General features: G+C 45.6%; 1 pseudogene; it reads left to right on the forward strand.

Annotated features, from left to right (window-relative positions):
- On the forward strand, positions 1–27,348 carry LOC114103857 (keratin, type II cytoskeletal 2 oral-like; annotated as a pseudogene).
- The last annotated feature ends 504 nt before the right edge of the window (positions 27,349–27,852 follow it).

Consider the following 27,852-nt stretch of genomic DNA (forward strand, 5'->3'; position numbering starts at 1 on the left):
ATGAGCGGTGTGGCTCGCTCCAGGGGAGCCGGTGGTGGGGCCTCTGGGTTCCGGGGCGCAGCAGGTGGCTTTGGCAGTCGCAGCCTCTACAACCTAGGTGGCAAAAGAGTATCTCCTTCAGTGTGGCAGCTGGGGGCTCAAGGGCTGGTGGCTTTGGTGGAGGATATAGCATCTGTGCCAGTGGCTTGGGTGGTGGCTATAGAGGTAGCTTTGGGGGTGGATATGGAGAGATTTGGTGGTGGCAGAGCAATGGGAGGTGAGTTTGGGGGAGCTGGTAATTTTGGGGCAGCTGGAGGTTTTGGGTCTTGGTGGCTTTGGCCCTGGAAGCTTCTCTGGAGGAATCCAGGAAGTAACTGTTAACCAGAGCTTCCTGCAGCCCCTCAGTGTGGAGACTGACCCCCAAATTGGGGAAGGGAAGGCCCAGGAGAGTGAGCAGATCAAGACTCTCAACAACAAGTTTGTCTCCTTCATTGACCAGGTGAGGCAAAGCCCAGAGTGGAGGATTTGGGTTGCCTTGGGGGTCGGTGTGGGAAGATGCCAGGGACCTGCCAGACTTGGAGCAAGGCCAAGAGCCAGGTACCTTGGCCTTGCTCCTTCCAGGACAGGGAGCAGGCCTCTTTTGCTCTTTTGGTTGTTTTTCTAGATGTGAAATAGGGGAAAGAATTCCTGGTCCTAATTCCCTGTAGGAATAAGTTGAGCACGAATGAGGATAGGCTCCTAACATGCTCTTAGTTTTTTGAAGAATGAGATTTGAGCTACCAAATCAGGACAGTTTACTTTCAATTCCTTTTGAAAAGCAATTGCTTAATATTCCCAACCAACTGATAATGAAATTTGCATGGATATGAATTTTGGGGCTGCCTTTCGGTGAGGAGTATTGGCAATTGGTCTGCTTTCCATGTCATACTGTGCTCAACTCTCCAGAGAAGGACAGCTGTGTGAAACCTCTAAGGAAAAGTGAGACTTCATCAACCACATTTTCTCTATAGTGGTCAAAGAAGCTTACAACTACAGACAATTAGAGTACGTTTATTCATGTTGATCTTTAGCTGTGTTTTGAAGGATCCCAGTAGACCCAGGGCAGTTCTGGGTTTGGCTCTTAGTATCCAGTTTTTTTTTTTTTTTTTGGCAACTTAAGCTCTTTGAGCTTCAGTTTCCTTATCCACAGAACGGGGATTATAACATCTCATTTATAGGTGGTTGTGAGGGTTAATGAGACATGTGAAAATAGCAGGCACAGTGTAAGTGCTCAACAAATTCTAGCTCTCCCATTTCTAATCCTCATCCTTCCCAAATTCCAAAGCACAAAGGCAATTGTGGATTTAAGAACTGGGTCCACTCAGGAGGATGAGATGGGAGAATCTCAAGTTTGAGAACAGCCTCAGCAATTTAATGAGGTCCTAAGCAACTTAGTGAGACCCTGTCTCAAAATAAAAAATAAAAAGGGCTGAGGATGTGGCTCAGTGGTAAAGCACCCCTGGTTCAATCCTTAGTACTAAAAACAAAACAAGCAAAAAACAAACGAAACGAAACAAAACCAACCAACCAAACAAAAAAACTGGGTCCATTCTCCACATTTCCACCCTTTGGTTTTTTTCTTTTGGCGTTGCTGGGGATTGAATCCAGGGCCTCATGCATAGAAGGCAAGCATTCTACCACTGAGCCGCATTCCCAGGCCCCCCATTTCTACCATTTGGAGTGGTGGCCCCACTTGTTCAACTCAAGGGGCTCTTTGCCTTTTCCTCTGGTGCAGGTGAGGGTCCTGGAACACCAAAACAAGGTCCTGGAGAGCAAGTGGGAATTGCTCCAGCAGCAGAGCATAATCTCTGGCTTGGGCCCCCACAATCTGGCACCTTTCTTTGAATCCTACATCAGCTTCCTGCGCAAGCAGTTGGATTTGTTTCTGGGGGAGAGGGGAGCCTGGAGGGAGACCTGAAGAACATGCAGCATCTGGTGGAAGACTTTAAAAAGAAGTAAGGGCCCCAGTGGCGGAGTTTTTCCTTTTTGGGTTTAGCAGGGGGGTGTGCTCCTAATTTGGCATTTCAGCTGTTCCTGACTGCACCTTCAGTCAATGCTTTTGGATGGGTATATCCAGTGAAGCATGACCAAGCAAAACGGGGTGACAGGGTGGGGACTGACACTCCTATGTGCCTGATTATTATATATTTTTCATTCTCCAGCAGGTCCCCTTCTATACCAGCTCAGATGGACAAAACAGTCTTCCCAAAATATAGGGCATTTTAGTACACTTTACTGTACATAGGAATCACCTTGGAAGTTTGCCCAAAATGTCCTAGTTCTTTGTCTTGTGTCCTAGTTCTTGATCATCTGAATCAATAGGTGTGGGACAGGCCCAGGGGTCTGAGTGCTCCCTTGTTCCTGGGAATTCTACACGGATGGTCTCGGGCTGCCTTCTGTAAAGCACTCTTTCAATGTGTCCTATCCAATTTCAATGTATCCTATCCCGATTCTGCAGTGTCAGTCGCCTCCTGCATGTTCCAAATTGTAGTTCACGCCCTCTGGTCTGTGAGTTTCACATCCTGAAGTCTGTGGGAGGTCAACTGGGCCTCTCAAGGGGGAGAGCTCCCTACAGCCCCAGGGGTCAGGACCCACAGGGATGAGTACAGCTGTTCTGGGGAGGCTCCATTCCAACTATACCACACAAGTTTGTGGCCACTCATTGTTTGCAGGTTCTATGCTGGGATCTGGGGATCCAGAGGCACTCACATCTAAATTTCTCAGAAACCTCTTTGCTCCTATAATGGTTCCTGTTCTTTAGTCTTCCCAAAATCCATCCTCATGGTGGGAAATTTTAGTCCTTAACAGGCAAGAGTCCACGGCCCTGAGGTATTCCGAAGACATGGATTTATTCTTAGCCCAAATTCCTACAAGAAGCTACCTAATTAAGGAAAATAGAAACAGAGCAAACACAGGCAGAAACACCTGGTGGGGAGCAAACATCTCTATGGGTTCCCTGTGTATATACTGTGGCTCTGTGAAGTTGATCAACAAACCCAGGCAAGTGACCGGGCTCCTCGATGTCTTCCCTAACTGCCCACACCTCACCTTATCCCTGGAGTTGGAGAGGGTGAGGCAACACCTTGCACTCTGAGAGGTCTTCAGGCAGGAGTTTCAGGACTCAGTGAAAAATGATAGTGTAGGATCCTTGTTAAAAAATGATTAAGAATTGGGCTGGGGATGTGGCTCAAGCAGTAGTGCGCTCGCCTGGCATGCGTGCGGCCCGGGTTCCATCCTCAGCACCACATACAAACAAAGATGTTGTGTCCGCCGAAAACTAAAAAATAAATATTAAAAAATTCTCTCTCTCTCTCTCTAAAAAAAAAAAAAAGAAAAAAAATGATTAAGAATTTCAAGATGGCGCCAGCAGGGCATTAAAGCCAGCGTGAGGAGCTTCTGAACCCCAGGTCTTGTGTAACTGCACAGGTTGCATGTGCGTGAAGCAGGTTCTGTCGCTGGAGGAGGAGATTCTGCATGAGTGTGTGAGACACTTATTTCTTTTTTTCACTTCTGAAACGTCACTGTCCAAATGACATTCAAAAATGCATTCTGCTGTCTTAGATACCTAATTAAAATAAATAAATAAAAAAAAGAAGGTAGGCAAGTGGGAGGACCAGATCCAGGCTTCCTGCTTCCCCTCTGTTGTGGGCGGGGATTACATTTTTCATTACATTTATAGAAATATTTGATTAAGGAAGCTGCTCTGAGTACATTGCTGGTGGGGAGGACAATTTCATATCCACTGTGACTAATGAGCTGGTTAGTAATGTGAACTAAAAGTGCATGTTTTATGTGAGGCATCAATCAAGATTTCAGCCTGCATGTGTACCCTAGGGGATATTAATAACCACAATCAACTATAGCTTAATTAAGCTAGTCAGTATAAAGATGAAGTAGTTAAAATATCCATTTTTATTCAGGAGACTGGGTTTTTGGCACACTGTATAACCAAAATCACACACATGCTAGGTAAATATGATTTTTCTATCCTAAAACTAGATGGTTACTCTAATTGGCTAATATAGTTTGTATTTTGTTACAACATTAGGTTTGACTGGTCAAAGCAATTGAAAGGAAAAAAACTACTTTGATTTTCTTTCTTTTAAAAGGGAAGCTGAGAAGTCATACTTGGAACGAGGAAGAGAGACGAGGGCTTGGAAAGCGCGGAGGGTGGGAGGGGACCGGGTCAGTCCTCAGGTTTCCGACTTTTTCTTTCAGGACATGGATGCAGCTTACATGAGCCAGAAGGGGCTAACGTGGGCTGCCTGACAGAGGAAGTCAACTTCCCGAGGACTCTCTGTGAAACGGTGATTCCTTTGTTTGCTAAGCTCCAGAGACAGCCTGTTGTCATCTTCCCTGTCATAACTCTGCGGGATGGCCCAGGGGCAGGACACACTACCGAAACCTGCAACCGGGCTCAGAACTCAGCTCTGTTTCAAGCAGGAAATGTTAACTTAGCTGTCCCCACCTGCACGGACCTGCCCATGGTCGTGGTCCATGGCCTCTCTCCATCTCAGCCCATTTTACTCTACACCTTCCCTCTGGCTCTGGTCCAGTATCACAGCCAGATTCTTCATAACACCCCTCCTTACTGTGATCCCATGCAGACCCATCCATCAAGGCTTGCTAGCTGATGCTTTCAGGCTGACAACCTGACTATATTTACACATTGTCTTTTTGTTTTAGACTTGTTGTCTGGCATCCTTTACTATAGTCTGACCTGAAATATAAGCTTATTTTTCTAGCTGTCCTACCCCCTATCTCCATCTTTGGGGTATCTCTGTTGGTAGAGGATTCCCAGCATCCTCTGGGGTCAGTAATCATTCATGTTCCCTGCAGGAGCTGTCCCAGATGCAGAGCCATGTCAGCGACATGTCGGTGGTCCTCTCCATGGACAAGAACTGCAAATTGGACCTGGACAGCCTCATTGTTGAGGTCTGCACCCAGTACAAGATTGCCCAGAGGTACAAGGCTGAGGCTGAGGCCCTGTACCAGACTGTGGCAGACCATCCTTGCACGTGACTGAGTTTCCTCCCTGGCTGGGTGTGAGGCACTCAGTCACTTTTAACGTGGCAGAGCTTTCCCCATCCTTCTTGGGTTTGAGGGCTTGTCCATGTGGAGGCGTGTCTCACCACTGCCCCAAAGATCCAATCATCACACCTGACCTTGCAACACTGCCCCCGTTGACCTTTATTGGATGGGATTTTCTCCAGAATTCTTTGTTCCCCAATAAAAGCCCTCTCTCTAGAGTGCTCGCTCTCTCTCGATAGCCTCTTCAGTAAAACCTCGCTGCCCCCCTGGGGAGCTTGAGGCTGAGGGTTCGAGGAGCCATCCTGGAGTTGGTTTAAAGGTAACTGTGTGTCTGTGTCTTTAATTTAAACTCCCTGAGGATTTTCCTGCGTGACCGAACCGTTCCTGTCTGTGTTGGCTGCAGACTAAACCAGACCAAGGTGGGAACCCTCACCCATTCCCAAACTCTAGTTTTAGGTCCCTATGACTGTCATCAAGAGTATGACAAGATGTTGTAAGGCTTACATTATCACTTTCTCCTCTGTCAGCTTGGGAGCTGCAGAGCACAGCTGGCTGGCATGGGAATTACCTAAAGGGCACCAAGAGCGAGATCATGGAGCTCAACAGGATGATCCAGAGGTTGCAGGCAGACATTGAGGACATCAAGAAGCAAGGGGTGGGGGTGGGGGTCCAGGCTCAAAGATGTGATCCTGGAGGTCTTTGGAGCTCTGGGGAGAAAAGGAAGTACCATCTGGACTCCTTTGCCACACACTCTCATGGTGTCTTATGGCATAGTCTCTGGGAGCCTTTCTTCTCCCAGATGTTCCTCCTGGAGGCTGGGCTTCTTGTAGTGCCCCCTAAGGAGAAATGGTTGCCCATTTTCATTTGCTCAGCAAATCTTCCACTGCAATATTGTCTTTAAATACTAAGTTCTCAGCAGGCTCTGCCTTCTGTGGAGCTACTTATAATATTCCTTACATAACCTTGATGGCATCTTTGTATTCAGAATAAAGTGATTAAGCAAGGGAGGTTTTAACAGTCCTGCAAAAAAAAAAAAAGTCAGTAACTAATCAGACCATTACTACCTTTGCCAGCCTAGGAAAGCAAATCAGTGTTCTATTTCTCCATGAGTCATGAGTTGATTTCAATGGGCCAAGAATGAATTAACCAATTGTAAAATTGACTTGTTTTCAAAGCAAGATCCTTGGGATTTCTAAGGCAGGGGAAGGAGGAATGCTGGATGAGGGAAAGCAAACAATCAGGTATTTGTTTCCTGGTCACTATGATAATTCATCTTCTACCTCCTCTTGCCCCAGAATGCCAAAGGAATTCATTGCAGAAGCTGAGGAGCATGGGGAATTGGCCCTCAAGGATGCTAATGCCAAGCTCCAAGACTTTCAGGCTTCCTACAGAAGGCCAAGGATGACCTGGTCCAGCTGCAGCATGACTACCAGGAGCTGATGAATGTCAAGATGGCCCTGGACATGGAGATTGCCACCTTCTGCAAGCTGCTGGAGGGTGAGGAGTGCAGGTGAGTATTCTCCAGATAGGACTTTAGAATAACCTTTAGTGAAAGGAAAGGGGACAAGATTAGGTGAGAACAATTCAGACAATGGGTAAGGAGTCTCCTGAACAAGAGTGAAGAACGGAAGTCTCATTCTATTTCATCAGTCATTATCATCTAATTCTCCAATGTATCATGGACATATTGAAGTGCATACTTCTATTGATCTTCACTGTGTGCAAAGTGTGAGGGAAAGTGCTCTGGGATTATGACAAAGGTTATAGACCAGGGCTGTCCACTGGTACTTTCTAGAATATAAAAATATTCTGTACCTGTGCTATCCACTTGGAGATTTCAAATGTGGCCAGCACAACTAAGGAACTGAATTTTACATTTAATTTTAATTAATTTAAGCAGCTTCATGTGATTAATGGCTGTCATATTGGACAGTTCAGTATGGATAGTTCTGAGACCCCATCCCTGAAGCTGAGTCTACATGGGGGAGAGGTTGATACATATAGATTCTTGACATATAACATACATTGGCAGGTAAATCTTAGCGGATATCAACTGTGAGGGTTGGGTCGGGGATACAGGGATATTTCTGCTGACCCTCTGCCTATATTCAGAGTCTCTGTCTTCAGGAAGCTCCCAGTCTGTTGGAGGAAGTAGGACCAAAGTATGAGGAAAAAAAGATTTCTTATGAGTCTCTATGGGAAGTCTCTATGGGAAGGAGTGAGAGTAAAGATGAGTTAAATGTACTAACAGATGAATGAGGAGGGAGTAGTTGATACCAGAAGCACACAGTGGCAAGGTGCACAAGCACATCCATGTCTGCTCAGATATGTGACAGATCTGCTCCATGAATAAGAACCAGCTTTTGAACAGGGGCAGTGTGGGTGGGACATTATCAAATTTATCATGCATTGGGTGATGGCCCCTCTCATATTTTCTCTGCTCTGAACAACTGTCAGTTCTACACTGCCCTTCCCCATCGTCTCACTAGGGCTCCATGGGGAAGACTTCTGGGAAGAGGAAAATTGAAAATGATCTTAGCAGGGGTGAGAGATGAGGACTAATCAAGTGGTGAAACTAATCAAGTGAGGGTTGGTAGTTTGCTGGGAATAAATCTTTGGGGCTAAGGGAAAGAGAGTGGGAAGATGAAAAGATAGAACATGGTTGTTGGGGATACTGCAAGGTTCAGCCCTCTTTTCTGGGGAGATAAGGTCATGGAAACATACTGGGAATAATCTTTCCTTTCCTAGGAGCTTGATCCTTAGTGGGACACATGGGAAGAGGGCTCCCAAGGATATGAGTCCCAAGTTGTTTGGCTATTGACTTTCTGCTCAAATAAATCATTTCTTCTCCCTTTTCAGGATGACTGGAGAGTGTCAGAATACTGTAAGCATTTGTAAGTACCACATTCAAAAATATCCTTCCTGGGTTGTAAAACAGGCATTTGGAAACATTCTCATGCACTGATCTTTAGGAAAGATGGCCTGATTCACCCACAGGGTCTTGGCCATGACCATACACTCTGCTCCTTGTGTAAGCTAGCAGTTCAAACCTTGTGGTTGTAGGGTGTCCCCTAGGTTGGAGAACAAGAGATTTCTGTGGGTACTTCTGGTTCCTGTTCATGGAAAAGGGGACCAGAGAGCCAGCCAGACTCACTATTGTTTGCAAATAGAGGACGGAGAGAAGCCAAACATCTTCTTCAAAGTCACACAGCTAAGCAGGGGTGGGTCTGAAATAGCTTGGCCTCCAGCTTCCCAGGCCTTTCTCCTGAATTGAGAGTCTGTTCTCCCTTAATGGTGGTCAACAACATCATCAGCACAAGCAGAAGCTCTGGAAATGTCCATGGAGGCTTCAGTGAGATCAGTGGCTGCTGCAGCAGTGGTTCCAGGGATAGCAGCTGTGGAGGGGTCAGCAGTGCCTGTGGCAGTGGGGGAAGGAGCAACAGCAGGGTCTACCAGAGTGGTAGCAGTGGAGTGGACTGGCTGTGGAGACAGTAGTTCCATGGGGCAGAGTGGAATGGGCAGTTGGGGCAGCACCAGTGTTCCATTCTCCTGGCCATCCAGCTCCAGCCAGCAATTCTCCAAGTCTCCATCCCCGCCTGCTGCCCTCCCAGCCTGCAAATCACTTCCCACACTTTGCCTGGGGTCAACAGGTACATATGACTCAACCACACTTTCCCTCAAGTCCCCTGGAGAAGGGGATTTTCAATCTCCATCTCCATCTCCATCTCCATCTCCATCTCCATCTTCATCTCCATCTCCATCTCCACCTCCACCTCCAAGTCCTCTTCTAGGCCAGAGAGATCTAGTTATAGTTTGGGATGATGCTGTCTCTGGAAGATTCCCTGACTTGGCACAGCAACAATTGAAGCCTGAGCAACACCTGAGCCTGTCCGGGCCATCCAGCCTGGCCTACTCCCCCTCCACCACTTTCCTCTCTCATGAGGAGTTGGTGGTCTGAGGTCAGTGGCTGCTGCAGCAGTGGGTGCATGTCAGTGGTGCATGTCAGCACCACCTGAGAAGGACAGGGCAGTGGGGTCAGAGCTTGAGCTAGAAGGTCAACATCTTCAGATTGTGGGTTCTCAGGGAGCCCTCTCCATGTCTAGTCATCACATCCTGACTCAACTCTATCCCCTTAGTACCTTGAGCCAAGGATCCTCTGGTGATGATTGTGTTGTACTTCCTCTTCTCAATAAATTGTGTTGAATTTCACATTCTGTTGTTTGCCTTTCACTCAAGGAATATAGAGCAGACCAAGAATCAAAAGTGGAGGGAAATAAGGCATGAGGGTGCTCTTCCAGAAGTTTGGTAATGGGAATAAAAGACACCCAATAACCTTGGCTTCTCCTATATCCACTAGGTTGGGTTCTTGTGACAGGTCCAGCTGAGAGTATTGATGTTGTTGAAGTGAGGTCCTTCCCCCTCCCAGGGAGGTCATTTCATCCATCTTCTAGCTGTTGGATAGGCTCCATAATCCAATATTGGAAGTAGAGGTTTCTGTACAAAGAGAATGGATTCCACTGGGATTTCAACTCCTTTGCTCCTCTTCACTTCAGCACCCAAAACAAATTCTCCATCTGCAACTCATCTCCTAGGAACTGAAGGAAACTAACACTCTCTTTTCCCTACACAGGTTTTGAGACCAAAGAATGAACAAATGAAGAGTCATATTGCCTTTATGGCCAACTAATATTAGAGAATGTGATAAGTCACACACCTTTGGACAATGGGTTTCCTGTTAAAGGACTTCAAGATTTGGCCAGATTTCCCACATGGCTGAGGAAGCACAGGGCCACCAAGGACTTCTCTATGGGATCAGATACCTCATGGTAGATAGGATAGCAAAACCTAAGCTTGCTATGGACAGCCAGACCCTAACGGATACAGGAGCATAGCTCTGCATGCTCACTCATCAGGTAAGAGAGAGGGTGGAACTGTTAGAGTAGCTCACTCCTGATGGATGTAAAATTAGAAATGGGGAAGATGCTTGACTGCCTTTCTACCCAAACTTCCCAGCTGTTCTCAGAAAGCTAAACCCAACCCAGGGTTAATGGAGCAGCCACAAAGAGAAACCCAGGAAATCAAGAGCTTCAGAGTGATGACATTTAAAGTTTGTGTTTCTTTCCTTATCCCCATATCCAATCCCATCTGCATGCCTTTGAACATGGTAAACTATTGGTTTGTAAGTCACTTTAGATCATGGATTATCCCCAGAAGTCATATTAGGGCTAGACTAATGAGAGGGCTTCTGTACATCTGTCTGATGTCTAAGGAGCCTGACCTTCCTATTCCCAAGCCTGCAATGGACCTTATCTCACCCCATCTGATATAAAAGTCAAGATCTCAAGATGTGGAGAAGGAGACATTTTAGAGTTTCTACACATCAGCATCCAATAAGGCCTTGCTCATCTTTTCAAGGCTTACAAGCAAGAAGCAGTTCCTTTTTTACCTTTGCCACTTATCTTTGGCACAGATTTGGTACTTTGGGAATATGGGCAGGCAGTTCTAGATTTCAACTCTCATTACTCCTTTAGAGATATTGCAAGAAACATCACCAACCCCAGGAAAACCTGCTTGGAGCTCTGCTCCATGTGCTGCCTAACTCAAAAGAAAGGGATCAACTGTCCTGCCTCAACCCAACTTTCATGAGATGAGAGCAAGAGGGTTTGGGGACAGTTACTCGTCTCTTTATCCATTTGCTCCATATGTCAAGACCTCAGTCCTGGGTGTTATTTATCTTAGGGCCCTGCAGAAGGGATGGGGAAACCAGTGACATTTTGGTGATCAATTAAAAGAATAAATAGAGATTTTATAAGGAGAGGAAGACTCTATTCCTGCTGACCTCAGAGAAAGATGGGATAGGTCACACTTCAAGGCAGGACAGAGGTGAACTGTTGACATTTTTGTGAACCGTTGTGGGGAGGGATGGTGAAAGGGGCTAACAAGGAAGGTTGTAAAAGACTGGAAACTACTTGGAACTTTGAGAAGGATCAATCAAGAACAACATGTTGGAGAGGAAGCCTGGGACAGGCCTAGGAAGAAAGAGTCTGGAAAAGGGCCAATTCCCAGAACTCCTGGATCAGCATCATATACCATGTTCTGGACACCTACATGCCAGTGGAGTAGTATCACAGAAACTTCCAGGGTGAGGGCATTGTGTCTGAGGCCAGGCTAGGGGTTGGGGAGGATGGAATACAGTCTGTGTGAGACTGGTAATCCTGAGCTTTCTCAGCCTTGCAGAATTTCTCAAATCCATTCTCCATTTAAAGACAGAACTGGGAGCAGAGCATGGTAACACATGCCTCTAATCCCACTGGCTCAGGAGGATGAGGTAGGAGGCTCAAGAGTTCAAAGCCAGTCTCAGCAACTAAGCGAGGTCCTAAGCAACTCAAAATATAAAAAGTGTGGCCCAATGGTTAAGTGCCCCTGGGTTCAATTTTGGGTACCAAAACAAACACAACAACAACAACAACAACAAAACAGAACAGAGAAAGCTCTTTATCTTTGAAGGCAGCCAAGATAGGTAGAATAAGTATTTTACTGGTGGAATGGCCAGAGGGGTGACAAATTCCTTCCCAAATTGACACTTGAAATCCTCCCAGCTATCTCTTCAGAGTTAAACAACTCATCTTCTAATACCAACAGCTTCTTTTATTTTTCCATTCTGTGTCTTTTATTATCTTCTACTTTTCTCTCTCTCTTTTTAAAAATATTTCCCTGGATTATAAAAGCAGCATGTACTTAAAGCAAAAATGAATAAAATTTAGCAAAATAAAAAGATTTTTCCTATAATTCTATCACCCCATGATGTTTTCCTACATTCATTCATGTGTATTCACATACAGAGATACGTACATGTGCATATACATTAAAGAGTAACATCTCACAAAATATACCGCTTTCTGCTATTTTTGTGGTGCTGGGAACTGAATCCAGAGCCTTACACACATACTAGGCAAGTGCTCTACCTCTGACTTGCACCACCAACCCTCAACTTGATTTTTTTTGGTGCCTAATCTACTGTGCTATTACTATTATTCATTTAGTCATTCAGCAACTAGACTGAGTGCCTATAATTCTCCAGACACTGCACCAGGCCCAAGGATCGAGATAAAAGCACATATAGTTTTTGCCCTCATAGAATTTACAGGGAGCATGAAAGAAATTTACCAAATAACATATTTCCATATTAATATACATGGAAACCATCATTTTTCCAGTACAGAAAATTATTCTTAAAAATTATAAAAACAAAAACAAAAGTGCATATTGGGAATTAAACTATGGTATTTTTCCTTCTTTCTGAAAGTGGGACATAAATGTTCTACCAAGTATTTTACTAAACTAAAGCCTGACAGGTGATCATTAAAGCTCTTTGCTACCTCCTCCTCTCAAATTGAGCTAGTGCAGTGGAATAGCTTTCTTTTTTTGGTAGGAGAGTTTTTGACAGAAAGAAGGATAGAGTTGGAACTGCAGAATTTGAAGGAACACTTTCTTAGCAAACTCACCCCAACCCAACTAAAGCCCTAACAAATTGATTTATATATAAAGGATTTTTAGCAAACTTGCAAACAGACTTAACATGCTATAAAAAGTCTACTCTTTTTCTGCATCTATTGAAATAATTATATGATTCTTGTTTTTAAGCCTATTAATATGATGAATTACATTTATTGATTTCCATGTGTTGAACCAACCCAGCATCCCTGGGATGAACCCCACTAGATCATGGTGCACTATATTTTAAATACGTTTTTGTATGCAAGTTGCCAGAATTTTATTGAGAATTTTTGCATCTATGTTCATCAGGGATATTAGTCTGAAGTTTCCTTGATGAGTCATTGTCTGGTTTTGGTATCAGGGTGATATTCGCCTCGTAGAATGAGTTTGGAAGGGTTCCATCCTTTTCTATTTCATGGAATACTTTGAAGAATATTGGTGTTAATTCTTCTTTGAAAGTCTTGTAGAACTTGGCTAAGAATCCATCTGGTCCTGAGCTTTTCTTGGTTGGGAGGCTTTTGACGGCATTTTCTATTTCATTACTTGAAATTGTTCTGTTTAAATTGTGTATGATCTCCTCATTCAGTCTGAGTAGGTCATATGTCTCTAGAAATTTGTCGATATCTTCGATATTTTCTATTTTACTGGTTATAAATTTTCAAAATAGTTTCTAATTATTCTCTATATTTCAGACATGTCCGCTGTGACATTTCCTTATTCATCTTGTATTTTAGTAATTTGAGTTTTCTTTTTCATCAGCATGGGGTTTATTTATTTTATTTATTTTTTCAAATAACCAACTTTGTGTTTTGTAGTTTTTTCAATTGTTTCAATTTCATTGATTTCAGCTCTGATTTTAATTATTTCCTGTCTTCTACTGCTTTTGGTGTTGATTTATTCTTCTTTTTCTAGAGCTTTGAGATGTAGTGTTAGGTCATTTATTTGTAGACTTTTTATTCTTTTAATGAATACACTCAATGCAATAAACTTTCCTCTTAGTACTGCCTTCATAGTGTCCCAGAGATTTTGATATGATGTATCAGTGTTCTCATTTATCTCTAAGAATTTTTAAAATTTCATCCTTGATTTCTTCTACTATCCATTCATCATTCAATAGTGTATTATTTAGTCTCCATTTACAGTAGTTTTTTTTTTAATCATTGATTTCTAATTTCATTCCATTGTGGTAGTCAAAAACACCATACAGGCAAGCCATTGGGGTTGAAGGATGGTGACTCTTACCAAGTGACTGCTTGTGCAAAGCCTGCCTGTGTATTCAGGTTGGGAGGCTTTGTGATAGTATTATTTGCCAAGTTGTTGGCATAGGAACATGTAGGTTGAGGAAAGGGGTCTTCCAAGCAGAATTCTTGACATAGTCTTGCCCCAGAATAGTCTAACTCAAAAGCACCCCACAGAGATGTCTACTTTGGAAGGAGTCATAGGTTTACAGAACACAAGAAAGTGTTTCAGGAGAAGCAAGGTCGCTGGAAGGTCAGGTGTGTCTTCCTAATCTGTCAGTACTTAACAATAGTGAAGAACTGCAGCAGAGTCAGCCTTTCCAAGATGTACTCTCCTGTCCACACAAAAAAGAAGCCCCTTCCAGTCTTCTGGACCTGTGAAGTCCAGAAAGTTCCCATCAGTGCCATATCCCCACACAATTGATTAACAAATATATGAAAAAGTGTTCAACATCTTTAGCAATTAGAGAAACGCAAATCAAAACTACACTAAAATTTCATCTTACTCCAGTCAGAATGGCAATCATCAAGAATACAGGCAACAGCAATTGTTGGCAAGGACGTGGGGAAAAAGATACACTCATACATTGTTGGTGGGACTGCAAATTGGTGCAACCACTATGGAAAACGGTATGGAGATTCCTCAGAAAACTTAGAATGGAACCACCATTTGACCAGTTATCCCACTCCTTGGTTTATACCTAAAGAATTTAAAATCAGCATACTATAGTAATCCAGCCACATCAATGTTTATAGCAGCTCAATTCACAATAGCTAAACTATGGAACCAACCTAGATGTCCTTTAACAGATGAATGGATTAAGAAAATGTGAGATATATATATATATATATATATATATATATATATATATATATATATATATGGAATATTACTTAGCTTTAAAGAAGAATGAAATATGGCATTTCCCAGTAAATGGATGGAGTGGAGAATATCATGCTAAGCAAAATAAGTCAATCCCAAAAAACCAAAGGCTGAATGTTTTCTCTAATATGTGGATGCTAACTCACAATAAGGTGGGGAGGGCACTAGAGAAGAATAGTGTTACCTTAGATTAGGTAGAGGGAAGTGAAGGGAGGGGAGAGAAGGGAATGTGGGGATAGGAAGGATAGTAGAACAAAATAGACATTATCGCTTTATGTATATATGTGACTGCATGACCAATATGATTCTACAACATATATACTCAGAAAAATGGAAATTATATCCCATCTATGTATGATATATCAAAATGCATAAATACATTCTATTGTCATATAAAACTAATTAAAATAAATAAAAAATACAGTGTAGAGTTTTATATTAATCTCTATTAAATCTTAGTTTTGGCTCAAGCTCCAAACCATCAAATTTACACATTTGATCTATATATGCAAAGATATTTTCACCCGAGTGTCTTAAAAAGAAAAATGTGATTTAGTACAAAAACTGCTTATTTATAATGAGGAAGAAAAGTGTCATAATTAGCTTTGAGGAAGTGGCTTTTTAAAAACTTTCTTATTAGGAAAATATCAAACATATTTGTTTGTGTAGATCATTCACCACAGACATCTCTGAAATCCAGAGAATCATTAGGAACTATGTTGAAAAAATACTTCAATAAATTGGAAAATCCAGAAGATATTGACAAATTTCTAGATACTTATGACCTAACCAAATTGAGCCAAGAAGATATAGAAAACCAAAACAGACCAATATCAAGCAATAAAATCGAAGCAGCAATTAAAAGCTTTACAACAAAGAACAGGACCAGATGGATTCTCAGCTGCATTTGATCAGATCTCTGAAGAACTGATGCCAAGATTGGCATCCTGGAGTTATTCCATGAAATAGAAAAGGAGGGAACACTCCCAAATTGATTCTGTGAAGTCAATATCATTAAAGAGAAAGCGAGGAACAAGACGGGTAAGTGAGAAATGAAAGATGAGACCAGGCAGAGATACATCCAGGCAGAGATCTGCCATATATACAGCTCTGACAAATAAAGGCCATCTCTCTACAGGAGAGACAGCCAACACAGGCTTGGGTTCTGGGACTTTTATGGGGGAGGCCCAGTAATCAGAGCCGGGCAGGTCCTAATGTGGGTGGTTAAGGGTTGGGTTGGTATGAGGGAGTGGTGAGCCTTTCTCAGAAATGCCCTTGGGTGGGAAAGTGAAACTTTTCCCTTAAAATGGGGGCTGTCACTTAAGATGGCCATCCAGATGCTAAGCAAGGACCTTATAATCATCCCGACACCAGACCAGACAAAGACACGACAAGGAAAGAAAACTACAAGTCAATGCTGAAGAATACAGATGTAAAAGTCCTTAATAAAATATTAGCAAACCACATTCAAGAACACATTAAGAAGATTGTATGTCACCATCAAGTGGATTTCATTTCATGGATGCAAGTTTGCTTCAACACTCACAAGTCAATAAATGTAATTCACTTTATAAATAGAATTAAGGACAAGAGTCACATGATCATCCCAAAAAATGCAGAAAAAACCCTTTGACAAAAGTTATCACCCATTCATGTTAAAAACACTGAAGAAACTGCAGGTAGAAGGAACTTATCTCAATATCATTTTATTTATTTATTGATTTGTGTATGGTGAAACAAACCCAAAGTCAACATCATACTAAATGGAGAAAAACTGAAAGTTTTTTCTCTAAAATTAGGAACAAGACAAGAATGTTCACTCTCACCCCTCCTACTCAGTATAGTTCTTGAAACTCTAGTCACAGCCACCAGGCAAGAAAAAAAATTAAAGGGATACAAAAAAGAAAAGAAGAAGTCAAATAATCTTTGTTGCCGATGACATGATCCTGTATGTAGAAGACTCAAAAAACTCCATCAAAGAGTCAGAGAGCTTTTAAAAAAATTTACTGAAGTAGCAGGATATAAGATCAACCTAAGCTGGGTGTGGTGGTGCACTCCTGTAATTCCAGCAGCTCTGGAGGCTGAGACAGGAGGATCCTGAGTTCAAAGCCAGCCTCAGCAATGGCAAGGGGCTAAGCAACTAACTCAGTGAGACTCTATCTCTAAATAAAATACAAAATAGGGCTGAGGATGTGGCTCCATGGTCAAGTACCCCTGAGTTCAATCCCTGGTACAAAAAAAAAATCAACATAAAAGTCAATAGCTTTCATATAGTCCAAATAATGAATTTTCTGAGAAAGAAAGCAGGAAAACCATTCTGTTCACAATAACCTAAAAACTAACCAACCAACCCAACAAAAAACTTGGGAATAAATCTAACCAAGGAGGTGAAAGATCTCTACAGTGAAAACTAGAGAATACTGAAGAAAGAAATTGAAGAAGACCTTAGAAGATGGAAAGATCTCCTCTATTCTTGGATGGGCAGTTTTGTCTTTTTTGAGAATTTCACCTAAGTGAAATAGGCAACTTTTTGAGATTGACTTCCTTCACTCAGCATAATGCTGTTTAGATTCTTTCAAACTGTGTATATTGTTTGGATCTTTAGGAGGACTTATCCTCAACAATCAGAAGGTGACCATCAACTAGAGCTTCCTGAAACCCTAGAATATGAGGATTGACCATCAGTTTGTGGAGGTGAGAGGTCAAGATCCACAATGACAGTTTTGCTTCCTTTTGACAAGGTGAGCACCGTTGTGGGGAGGGGCTGTGCTCCTGGTGCCCCTGGGACTGGGTACTTGGAGGCTGGGGTTCTGGTGGCAGGTTGGCTCATGAGCAGGGTTTGGGCAGGCCACTACCTCTTCTTCAAGGTGGACCACAGATGGGGTCCCTGGAACAGCAGGAGAAGGTGCTGGAGACCCACTGGTGCCTCCTGCAGCAGCAGATGGCCACCTCCAAGGCCAGTGCCAAGGACATGCAGCCTTTCCTTGAGTTCTACATTCACTGCCTCCAGGACCACAAGGACAGTCTGCTGCTGGGGCTGGTAGGATGGTTGATGTGGGTGCAGATCATCTGGTCTCTGTGGGCCACAGACAAGGAGCTGGGAGGACTTCAGGTGATAAATAATGGGATCAAGCATTCAGGTGAACAGTAAGAGCTTTAAATATATAGCTGTTATTACCATCATCATCATGAATACCAGCAGGGCCAGAGCTAGCCCACAGAAGACCTTTGAACTAATTGGAAAAAGTGCCCCTGTGGGCAGGTGCAGCAATGTCAGCCACATCCTGGCAAGGAGAGTGTGGGCTGGCTTTCACCCCACTGATTTCCCTGGCCCAAAGTGAAGCCCCTGATCACCACTGCTACCATCCTCCTCTTCCTTCTTATCATCCACTGGGCAAGTTGATAAGCAGAGCAAACCCAGCAGGGTGAGCAGCAGGCTTTCCTGTTTATGTTTTGCAAGAACCACTTGAAGTTGATCCAAAGGGTTTTCCTTCCAAGCATCTTCTTGATGGGAAACTCTTTTGAACATGTCAAAGCTTGTCCCCCAGGGTCAGATCTTCTATTTTCCTTTTGAGCTCCCTGTGACTTTCCAGGATAGTTTCTTCTTTTTCCCTCCCATCTAGGGGGAACTGGAGACCACAGCTGGTAGGCATAATGACCCTGGAGGAGCACCAAGAAGAACATGGTGGAGCTCCACAGAATGGTCCAGAGGCTGCAGGTGGAGGTGGCACCAGGAAGCAGGTGTCCCTCAGCAAAGGAGCAGTGGAGGCTGAGCTTTGGCTGTGGGGTGTGCTCTGTGTTTCTGGGATTGGCCATACTCCACAGAATGCTCCTTCCAATATCAAGCTTGCTTTCTGATAGTTCTGGCAAAGTTAGAGTGACAGTAAAGGGGAGGTAAGGCCCTGGTCCTATTATTTCCTTGCCCTCCATTCATGCAAATATATGAAGTTTCAGAGCATACCTTATCCTCTACTTGAGATGAACCCAGGTCTCTGGGTGACACCCTGGATGGCCTAGGAGATCTGGCCATTCTCCTGATGCTCAGCTGTCTGGAGTTGCTCATCAGTCATCAAACACCTTTTCAGTACTCACACTGTGGCAACTGGAATGTCCTTTCTCATCTTCATTAGCAATCTCTCAAACTCCTACCCTTACTTCAAAAATGGACCAAATGTTTCTTCCTCTAAAAACTTTTCCTCCTGCCAAGCCCCACCCTTCCCTGCTCAGTCTCTCCTGGAATCCACGGTGCCCTGCTCTTTACCTCATCACATCATAGCCTCATGGTACTTTAAAAGTCTATCTTTCTGTCTCCCTTACTTAAGGGTGAGGGCACTGGGCTCAGGGGTCCTGCCATGTTCACTTCTGTCTCTCAGATGCCCAGCTGTGAAGGTCATATATTTGGGAAGAAGTGAATTTTTGATTCAGACATTGACAGAAGGCTTCTTGGACCTCACCACTTATTACTACTTGCCTCAGATCCTGAGTCCCCAGAGTTTTGAGGGACTTTTGAGGCCACTTCCTCAAAGTTACTTTCCAGAGGGCTGCTCTTCTCCATCCTCAGTGTTTGGGAAATCCTGGGAAGGGACAGACAGATAGGGACCTGTGCTCCTCCGCCATATACACAGGTGATCCAGAGGTCCAGCACACTTCCCTTTCCCTTCTCTTGCCCTAGAAAAACAACCTGCTAGATAATATTAACTGATGCTGGGCAGCAGGGTGAGCTGGCCCTCAGGGATGCCCAATAAAATGAAGGCATTGCCAAGTTTCCTACCTTTCCACTTCTTGGAACTGGAGGAAAAGAAAAATGCACTCACCAATGTTCTGTATGTTGGATTCTGTCACAGCTGAGCTCACCTGCTCACCAGCTATGGTAGCCACCTCATCTTCTAACACTTCTGAAGGTCAAGCTGCCTTCCCAGGGCCCCTCTCAGCCCTGAACACTTGCTCCATACTGCTCCCATCCCATCTCTCTCTCCTCACACCTTCCAATACCTCATGGGGGCACAGAGGGAACTGGCTACCTCCTTGCAGCTGTAGCTCACAACATTGGCACCATTAGTTCTGAAGTTGCTGGTTACAATAGCAAAGGCAGTGGCACCAGCATCTCCAGCCATGGTGGCCAGAGTGTGGTCAGGGGTCAGGGTAGCTGGGGGCCAGAGCATCCAGTCTGCTAGCAGACATGTCCCTGTGGTCCAGAGCTCCAGAGCCAATAGCACCTCTGCTTCTTCTGCCAGGATCATTCAGACCACCACCAGCAGCAGCAGCCAGTTCTCCTATGCCAAATTCTGAGCTGACACCTGTGTCTCTCCCCAACAGATGGCCAGGTCCACCCCAGAGTCCACCTGCTTAGCTGTCTGCAACCCTGCTTCCTCATTTCCCAGGCTCCAGGCCACAGGCCCAGGGCAGAGTTGGGCTACTTGCTTCCGTGTGGGTGCTGGGCCTCTAGCACATGGTCCGCCATGGGATCTCAGCCCCTCTTCTCCCAGCTCTGCCCTCAGCTTGGTTTGAAACTTGCCCTCACTGTCTTCCTCTGCAAGGTCTCTATTTCTTTTTTAACAAATTGTTGCATTTTTCACTGTGGGTTTTTTTTTTTTGATGAATGTTATTAAATGCCACCTTGCAGTGTTTGTGGGGCAGAGGATGGAAGAGGAGAGAAAGAAGCTGTCCTCAGAGAGCAACCTGTTGAAGGCAGAGGATGCTTTAAGGCATAATCAGGTGGAGAAAATTTGCCTTTCTTGGATTGCCTGTCCACTGGGTCCACTCCTCCTCATCCCTCAATGCTCCATTTACGATTGCCTCCATATCCTTTCTTCCTTTCATGCCCATGGTTCTGATCCAGTTGTCTGTCAAGAGTTGTGTGTATGCCAGTTGCTTCCTCTGACAGCACTGAGGTCTCCTCCAGAATGTTCTGGTCCACCATTATGTCTGTTGGTGCCCGACAAATGGTTGCTGAGTGGATGAGCGACTGTTTGGAAGGAGGACTGAACAGATATCCATCAATGTCGTACCTCTGGGAAGGAATGAAGTCTTAGAGGGAAGTGAGAGCCAGACACCTCTGTCTGGATTTCCTGAACAGTGTGCTAGAGGAGCTCTCATGCCTGACCCTGACTCCCTGCTCTAATTTTCTAATTTGTCTCTTGGCAGAAAAGAGCCAATAATAGATGGGGACAGAATCAACCTTCTAACTGCATCAGTCTTCAAACCTAGTTCATGCTTAATTCATTTGTCATTTTCACTTGGGGTCACAGGTTGTATGAAATGATTTTGTCTATGAGTCACAAGAGGGTGTGTGTCTACGTGTGGCACGTTTGCCCATTTGCCTGTCAGGTTAAATAAAGTGAAAGGGCTTTAAAAATTAAAGGCACTCCACAGATGTCAGTTACTATTAAGTGTTGGCATATCAGTCATTGAGCTGTGACTTTTTTTTTTGCATAAGGCTGGCTGAATTCTAGGGGTGGAACCTATGTGCCAGGTATGGGTCCTGCCCTCCCAGGGCTTCCACATTGGTTAAAGGGAAATGAGATGTTTTCATCTGACTTATGGGCACAATAGGGGCAATGGATGACCCAGGAGCCAGAGGACAGGAGTGTTCAAGGGCCTGGCTGGTCATATAAGCCTCATGGTGGGATTGGGTCCTTTTATGGATCTTGAATGATGTGTTGATTTAGGGTGGAAGGGAAAGAGAGAAAGAGTTTTAAGTCACAAGACCCTCGTGATTCACAGGATGGCAGGCCAGCCAGCCAGAGGAGGCCAGCACAGTGCCCAGCACAGAGAATATGCCTCGGAAGTGGTGGCTGAGGAGTGGGTGAGGGATGAGGGGAGGGAGGACAAGCCTTCACTGGAGCCTCCTTAGAGCCAAGGATGCAGTGACATCACCAGTTGTGAACTGTTTAGTGTCACTGTGGTCCATGGCTGCACACTGTGGCCCTCTTCTGTCCCATCATCACCCTTCAGATCCTGGATCCTGATCAAGGCAGGAGTGGGGTGCTGCCGCAGTCTGGCTGGGCACAATCAGGAGCCACTTGTCAAAAGAAACTAACTTTATTTTTAGAACCACACATGCCAAACAAAACAGCCTCTCAGGAAAAACCCTCAGAGCCCCAACTGCCACCACCGGCTTTCCACAAGCCTCTCTCTCCAACACAACCCTCTCTCTCCCACAAGCCTCTCTCCACCTCCCACAATCCTCCTGCTCTTGAGGCCGATTGGCTGGGTCATGTGGGCGGAGCCAAAAAAGTCCCCCAATGAGCAGCTCCGTGGTCTGAAAGGGCAGGGAAACAGCCCAATGAGCATCACCGCAGAGGAGCCAATCAGCTAGATGTTGCTGGGGCCGCTGTGAGCCAATCATCAGCCGGCAGCTGGAAGTTTGCTGGGGCCCCTTCGGCTGTGGCTCTCAACAGGGTGCTCCCTCAAACCATCCCCTTTCATGGGGAAACAACACAAAGTGGTCTTGGAGGACCGCGCTATGCGAGTGTGGGGTCCATTTCCACATCAGTTTTTCAGTAGCCAGAGTCCCACAGGCTGAGGCTGGGCAGGGGCACAAACAGATTGCCTTGTGGGAGCCCACACAGCGAGTCTTTTCCGGAGATCAAGTGCTGCACATCTTGCTCCCTAGCATGGGCTCCAGATTGGGCAAAACTGAATTGGAGGCCTGGCTCTGGCACTCATTGACTGTGGGTTCTTGGAGACATTATTTAACTCCTGAGCCTTAGTTTTCCTCATCTGTAAAATGGAGCTACAAACCCTTCCCTGTAGGGTTGCTATGAGGTTTGAATGGGAGGAGATCTATAATTGTTAATTGTAGACCCTGCCACCTGGCCAGCATTCCATGACTGGACTTTGTTGCGGTTACAATCCCTCAGTTAACACAGCATCTACTATCTAGTTGATAAAGCCCTTTAACATATTTGACTCCCCTGACCCTCCAAATTAACACTCAGTAGGCAAAGCAGAGTATGAGCGGCTGCATTTTATGAGTGGCTAAAAGCACCCTGGAGGGATCTGGAGCTAGAACTCAGGCTTCCCGCTCTGTCCAGGGTGCTCTCCGTGCCCTGCTCTGCTGGCCTGCTGGGTGGCTGGGTCTGGGTGCTTGAAAGAGGCTGACTCACTCCTCAGGGCCCTCTCCTTTGGAGCTGAGCCCAGCTCACAGCCGCAGCTACCTGCCCCAAGATCTTTCCTGAGCTTTAGATGTCATGAAGCTGGCCCTCCTCAACAAGACTGCTCAGAGCTCTCCTAGTCTTAAAGTTCCTTGGGAGCAATGCTCCCTCCAACTGCAGACCACAGGCCAGGGCAGTCTCCCCAGGGAACGAGAGCTTAGTCCTTGCCCCTCCTCTGCCCCTCCCTTGTCTGCCACAGCCACATCCCCAGGTTCTCCTTGGACCATCCTGCACAGCAGGGCTCTTTGCCAGCTGCACTCACTGTGCCCAGCCCAGCCCCGTGTGAGTGGCTGTGCCATGTGCTGGCAGGCCCTGTCCTTAGCCCTGAGCTCCCACATCTAAGTGTCCTGTTTCCCTGATAAGCTAGGGCTGTCCTGAGGCAGGAGTGATTGTTTCTCTGACTCCCAATTCCCCAGAGAGGGTGAGGCTTCCCCAGAGCAGAGGGGCCCTGATCTTGTGCCAGCTTGGGAGGCATAGCCATGGCCCTGGGGGGAGGCACAGGGCCTGTGTCTCTCCAGCACTCTCACCCCAGGGAAAGGCCCAGCTGGGCTAATTCAGGGCTGGCTGTGCCTGGGCAGCAGCACACTCTGGTTCTCTCCTGAGAGGCAGTGGAGGAGACAGCGGGGCTCTTATAGCCTGCAGGGTGTGGATGAGCAGTGGGATTTGCCACTGAAAAAGAAGGTTTTGGGGTGGGCCCTCACTAAAGCCTCAAACATCCACTCCAATCTCTTTGGAGTTTGTTCTTCATATTTAAAATGCAAACTGACTTAGTGCATTTAGAAAGGGCGGGTCATGGGCAGCTGTCGAAAGTGGAAACTAGTTAGTTGTTCTGTAGTTCAATAGCAAGCATCTGAAAAGCCATAACTGGGGACAGAAAGACAGTATGGGACATCTCATTTGCTCATTTGCTCTTGGGTTTCAAAACCACACTTGGAACCCAAGGCACTGTTTGGATTTTGGAGTCAGTATCAGCTGCACATGTGAACAGAGAGCAGCTTTATGTGTCGTGAGTCCCCATCCCTTTTCCAAGCCTGACTACCCTCAGCATCAGGGATGCCAGCCTGGACAGTGACCCAGATGGCACTGGGCCAGGAGTTCCACTTCTAAGAAGCAGAGTCCTTTCTTCAAGAGATGGGTTTGGAGGGGTGAGATGGCAATGGCCATGAGACATCTCCCACTGGTGTCCCCTTCTCTCACATCCACAACCCCTTTGAGCCCTGAGGCTTTAATAGATCTAGGATGAACTCCCTGCTCAAGTCTGCAGCTGTAGATTGTGGAGGAGGAGGCTAGGGTCCAGAAAGAAGATTCAGCTGGTGGCCAGGGGGGATGGGATCTAGTTTCCTCTCAGTCATGCCCCTTATTTGGATTCTGCTGCCATGACTTGATTTCTTAGATTATGAGAAGCTTTGGGCAAGAATCTGAGCCCTAATGAATGGGGTAGGATGAGGGTTTTGAAGGTGGCCAGGAGGACAGTGTCCAGAGGTGACTTAAGGTTTCCTAAGGAAAAGATCGGACAGGGAAGTATGATGAGAGGGTGTGTCTGTCTGTCTGTCTGTCTGTGTCAGTGTGAATTTACGCTTTGTGTGTTTTGCTTCTCTTTCTCTTCCTTGTCTAGTAGTCTGAGGACACTGAGTTCATTCTGAGGGAGGAACTGGCCCTCCCCCAGTTAGCTCACCGGAAGGGGAGAGGTGCTGAGCCTCCAGGAATGAGGGGTGGATCAAGGGGAGGTGATGATATAGTAAGGGAAGGACACTGGGGAGCCTGTGGGGGACTGATAGTTTCAATCAGAAGAGAAGGAAGGGAAGGGACATTTATCATGGGTGACTGCCCCTAAAAGACTTCCTGAAGAGCACCTGGGGTTTGTGATCAGGAGTGGAGTCATCGAGGCTGGTCTTTGCTGCAGAAGGAAGTGGGGGCATGTAACAAGGTGACTGACATTCGCACCATATGTGACAAACAACTTTTCTCATACAGGCCCCTGTCCATGGCCATGAGAATAAACCATTAGTATTCTAAGTACTACTGGTGAGGAACCTGGGCTTCCTAGGTGAAGTCTCTCCCACCAGCTGAGGGAGGGACTTGGAAATCCTGGATTCATTTTCCTTACCTGAGCTTGGAAGAGGAAAGGCTGGTAGCCTCTGTGGTCAATGGTCTGGTCCTCTGCCCCACCTGGATTGGCTCTCCTTCTCCCCGCCCACATGCATCCTCCTTTCTTAGACTTGCAGAGTTGGAGAGTAATTAAAAAAAAAAGATCAAGAAGAGTTGATCAAGCTCTTCTTGATCTTTTTTTTTTAAACACTTTTTAGTTATAGGTAGATGCAATATCTTTATTATTTTTTTTTAATGTGGTGCTGATTGAACCCAGTGCCTCATGCATGGTAGGCGAACACTCTACCTCTGAGCCACAACTCCAGCCCCTCTTCTTGCTCTTTATTCCTCAGCCTCTGCTCATTCTCAGCCTCTGGCTCCTCCCCCAACTTGACTTGGAATCTTCCTCTAAGATCCCTCAGGCTCAGTTGATTAATATTTATTTGACCTGGTTATATGTTTGCCCTCAAACTTGAGTGCATGAACGTTTTGTAGCAAATGAAATTTGAGATATCTTTAGTTAGTGGTGAAGTCTAAAAGCAGGGCTCAGAGACCAGGGTTTGGCAGAGGGGCATCTGAGACCCTGTTCTCAGGAAAGGTCAACCTGAGAGCCATTTCTCTATGGTCTTCTCTATTTCCTCCCTTAATGCAGTGTTCCCAGGACTGGAAACATCTTCCTGGGGTCTGCTCTGCTGTAGGATGCTGGAATCCCCTGTTATTTGATGATAGATGAATGGATGATATAGTGAGCCTATGTGTCAGGAAACCTCTGTTTTCATGTTGTTTTGTTACTACCTTGTGTGACCTTGATTATCTTGGCTTCAGTTTCCTTATTTGCAAACTAGGTCTCTACCCACCTGTATTACACCAACATCTCTTCACATCGGATTAGCATCAAACTATTGTCGCATTAAAATGCAGACCTGATGGAGGGGCAGGGAGGCTGATGCGACTTTATTTCTGGGGACATCATGAACTGTCATGACTGTGGTTGGCACCAGATAGCTCTCTGGATGCTCTCTTCTTCTTGGGCTGCAGGTGCCCTTCCAGGAGCAGCAGAAGGAGGCCCCAGAGACCAAGTGGTGCCTCCCGCAGGAGCAGGACTCTGTTCCAACACCAACAACCACCACCTTGACTCTTTTCTTGGAGAACTACATCAGCAACCTCAAGGCCACCCTGATAGGCTGCTCAGGAGGAGAACAGGCAGGACAGGGTGAGGGCCCTGGAGTAGCTAGTAGAGGATTTCCAGGAGAAGTGCATGCTACTCAGTTTCCTGGGCTGGGCAGGGCAGGGCAGATGACAGTGACCTGGCCTAGGGTCCAGGACACCTGGTTTTAGTTTAACTCTGTTCCAACTGGTTTGGGGCTTGTGGGAGCTTAACCCACCTTCACTGAGTTTCAGTATTCAAGTCTTTAAAATGCTGGTTTATCGCTTATTTGGGGAAGAAACTGTTTTGAGAATTTGATAAAATAGTATATAAATAATTGGGGGATGGGTTTCTGAGATACCCTGAACTCATTCATGAACTTTTCAGAGCCAGAGAAGCCCTTTCACCTCTTTGCTCTCCTTGGATTGGATAATTTCCAGTGTCCCTCCAACTCTGCAAGTCTAAGAAATTTAATTTTCTCTGTCCATAGACTTCTAAATGAGAAGAAACCCACCAGCAGGAGTTTGAGTGTCCACCTGCCCATCTCAACAGTAGTTCTGTTCTCTCCCTGGGCAATTTGAACTTCTGCCCTGAACTTTCATTTTCTGTGATAGACATGGCCATTGCCTTCTGGGAAAGTCTCCAACGCCTATCCCTCCACGAGTCCTGAGCAACCAACCCTCTGCTGAGCTGGTGGCTCCCTGTCCTCCTGATGTGGGTCTGCTTGGGAGTGGCCATGTCAGCCTGGCTCAGCAGAAGCTGTCCCAGCTGCAGCCAGAAACCAACAACACATCTGTGGTCCTCTCCATGGACAACAACCATTTTCTGACCAGGACAGCATCATCACTGAGGTCAAGGCCCAGGAGAAGAGAATCACCCAGAGGAGCAAGGCTGAGGCTGAGGCCCTGTATCAGATCAAGGTAGGTGACATTATCACATGGCTTTGGAAAATCTTGCCTTCCCCATCAACCTACCCGGATGGTCCAGTCCATCTAGGAGGTCAAAACATCAGTGGTGCCAAGATTGAGAAATCCTTAACCTAGATCCTTCTTGCTGCTTTCCACCAATCAGGCCCTGCCAAGATATGTACTTCTGATTTGATGGCACTGAGGTGTTGAAGCTGTGCCTGGAACAGACAAGGCAGAGAGATCGAACTCTGCAGGCCCAGTGGATTCTACACACCTTCCTCCGTCCCCCAAATCTGAACAGGCCTAGCTGGCCCATCTGCTTCTGACTCTTCTCCTACATTTCTGCCCACAGAAGTATAACCTTCCTACTTCCAGTCTCTGAAGTCTTTGTGCAAGTCCCAGCACTCTCACTCATGGTGGGATGAGTATCATGCCTCTCAGGCAATCTGTATCTCAGTTTTCCATTTTGGATGGTTAAAATAATGGCCTTATCAGGAAGTTATAAGAATTAATGTGAGAAAGCAGAGGCCTAGAGCAAAGTGACTGCTCAGCAGACAGTAGCTACTGTGCTAGAAGACAGGTCGCTTGCTACAAGGGAGAGAGGGCTGGACACCTCCCATTGGGCCACTTTGCATAAGTCTGTGGTTTGGTTTTCCCACTTGTGGCATGAGGGGATAATTTAGGTGACCTAGAAGCCCCCTGCTGGGTTTCTGAAGCTGACTTTTCTGGTCATAGTTGGGAGCAATAGAAACCATGGCTGGCGGGTCATGCACATTGAGATTTAATGGCACAGTTCTGGGTGAGGCTGAATGAAGGTTGTCACATGGATTCAGCTCTGGCCTCCCTGGAGAGTGTAGGCTGATGTGTGCTAGAAATACTGAGTCCA

Source organism: Marmota flaviventris, chromosome 3 (assembly GCF_047511675.1).
Source record: "Marmota flaviventris isolate mMarFla1 chromosome 3, mMarFla1.hap1, whole genome shotgun sequence".
Lineage (NCBI taxonomy): Eukaryota > Metazoa > Chordata > Mammalia > Rodentia > Sciuridae > Marmota > Marmota flaviventris.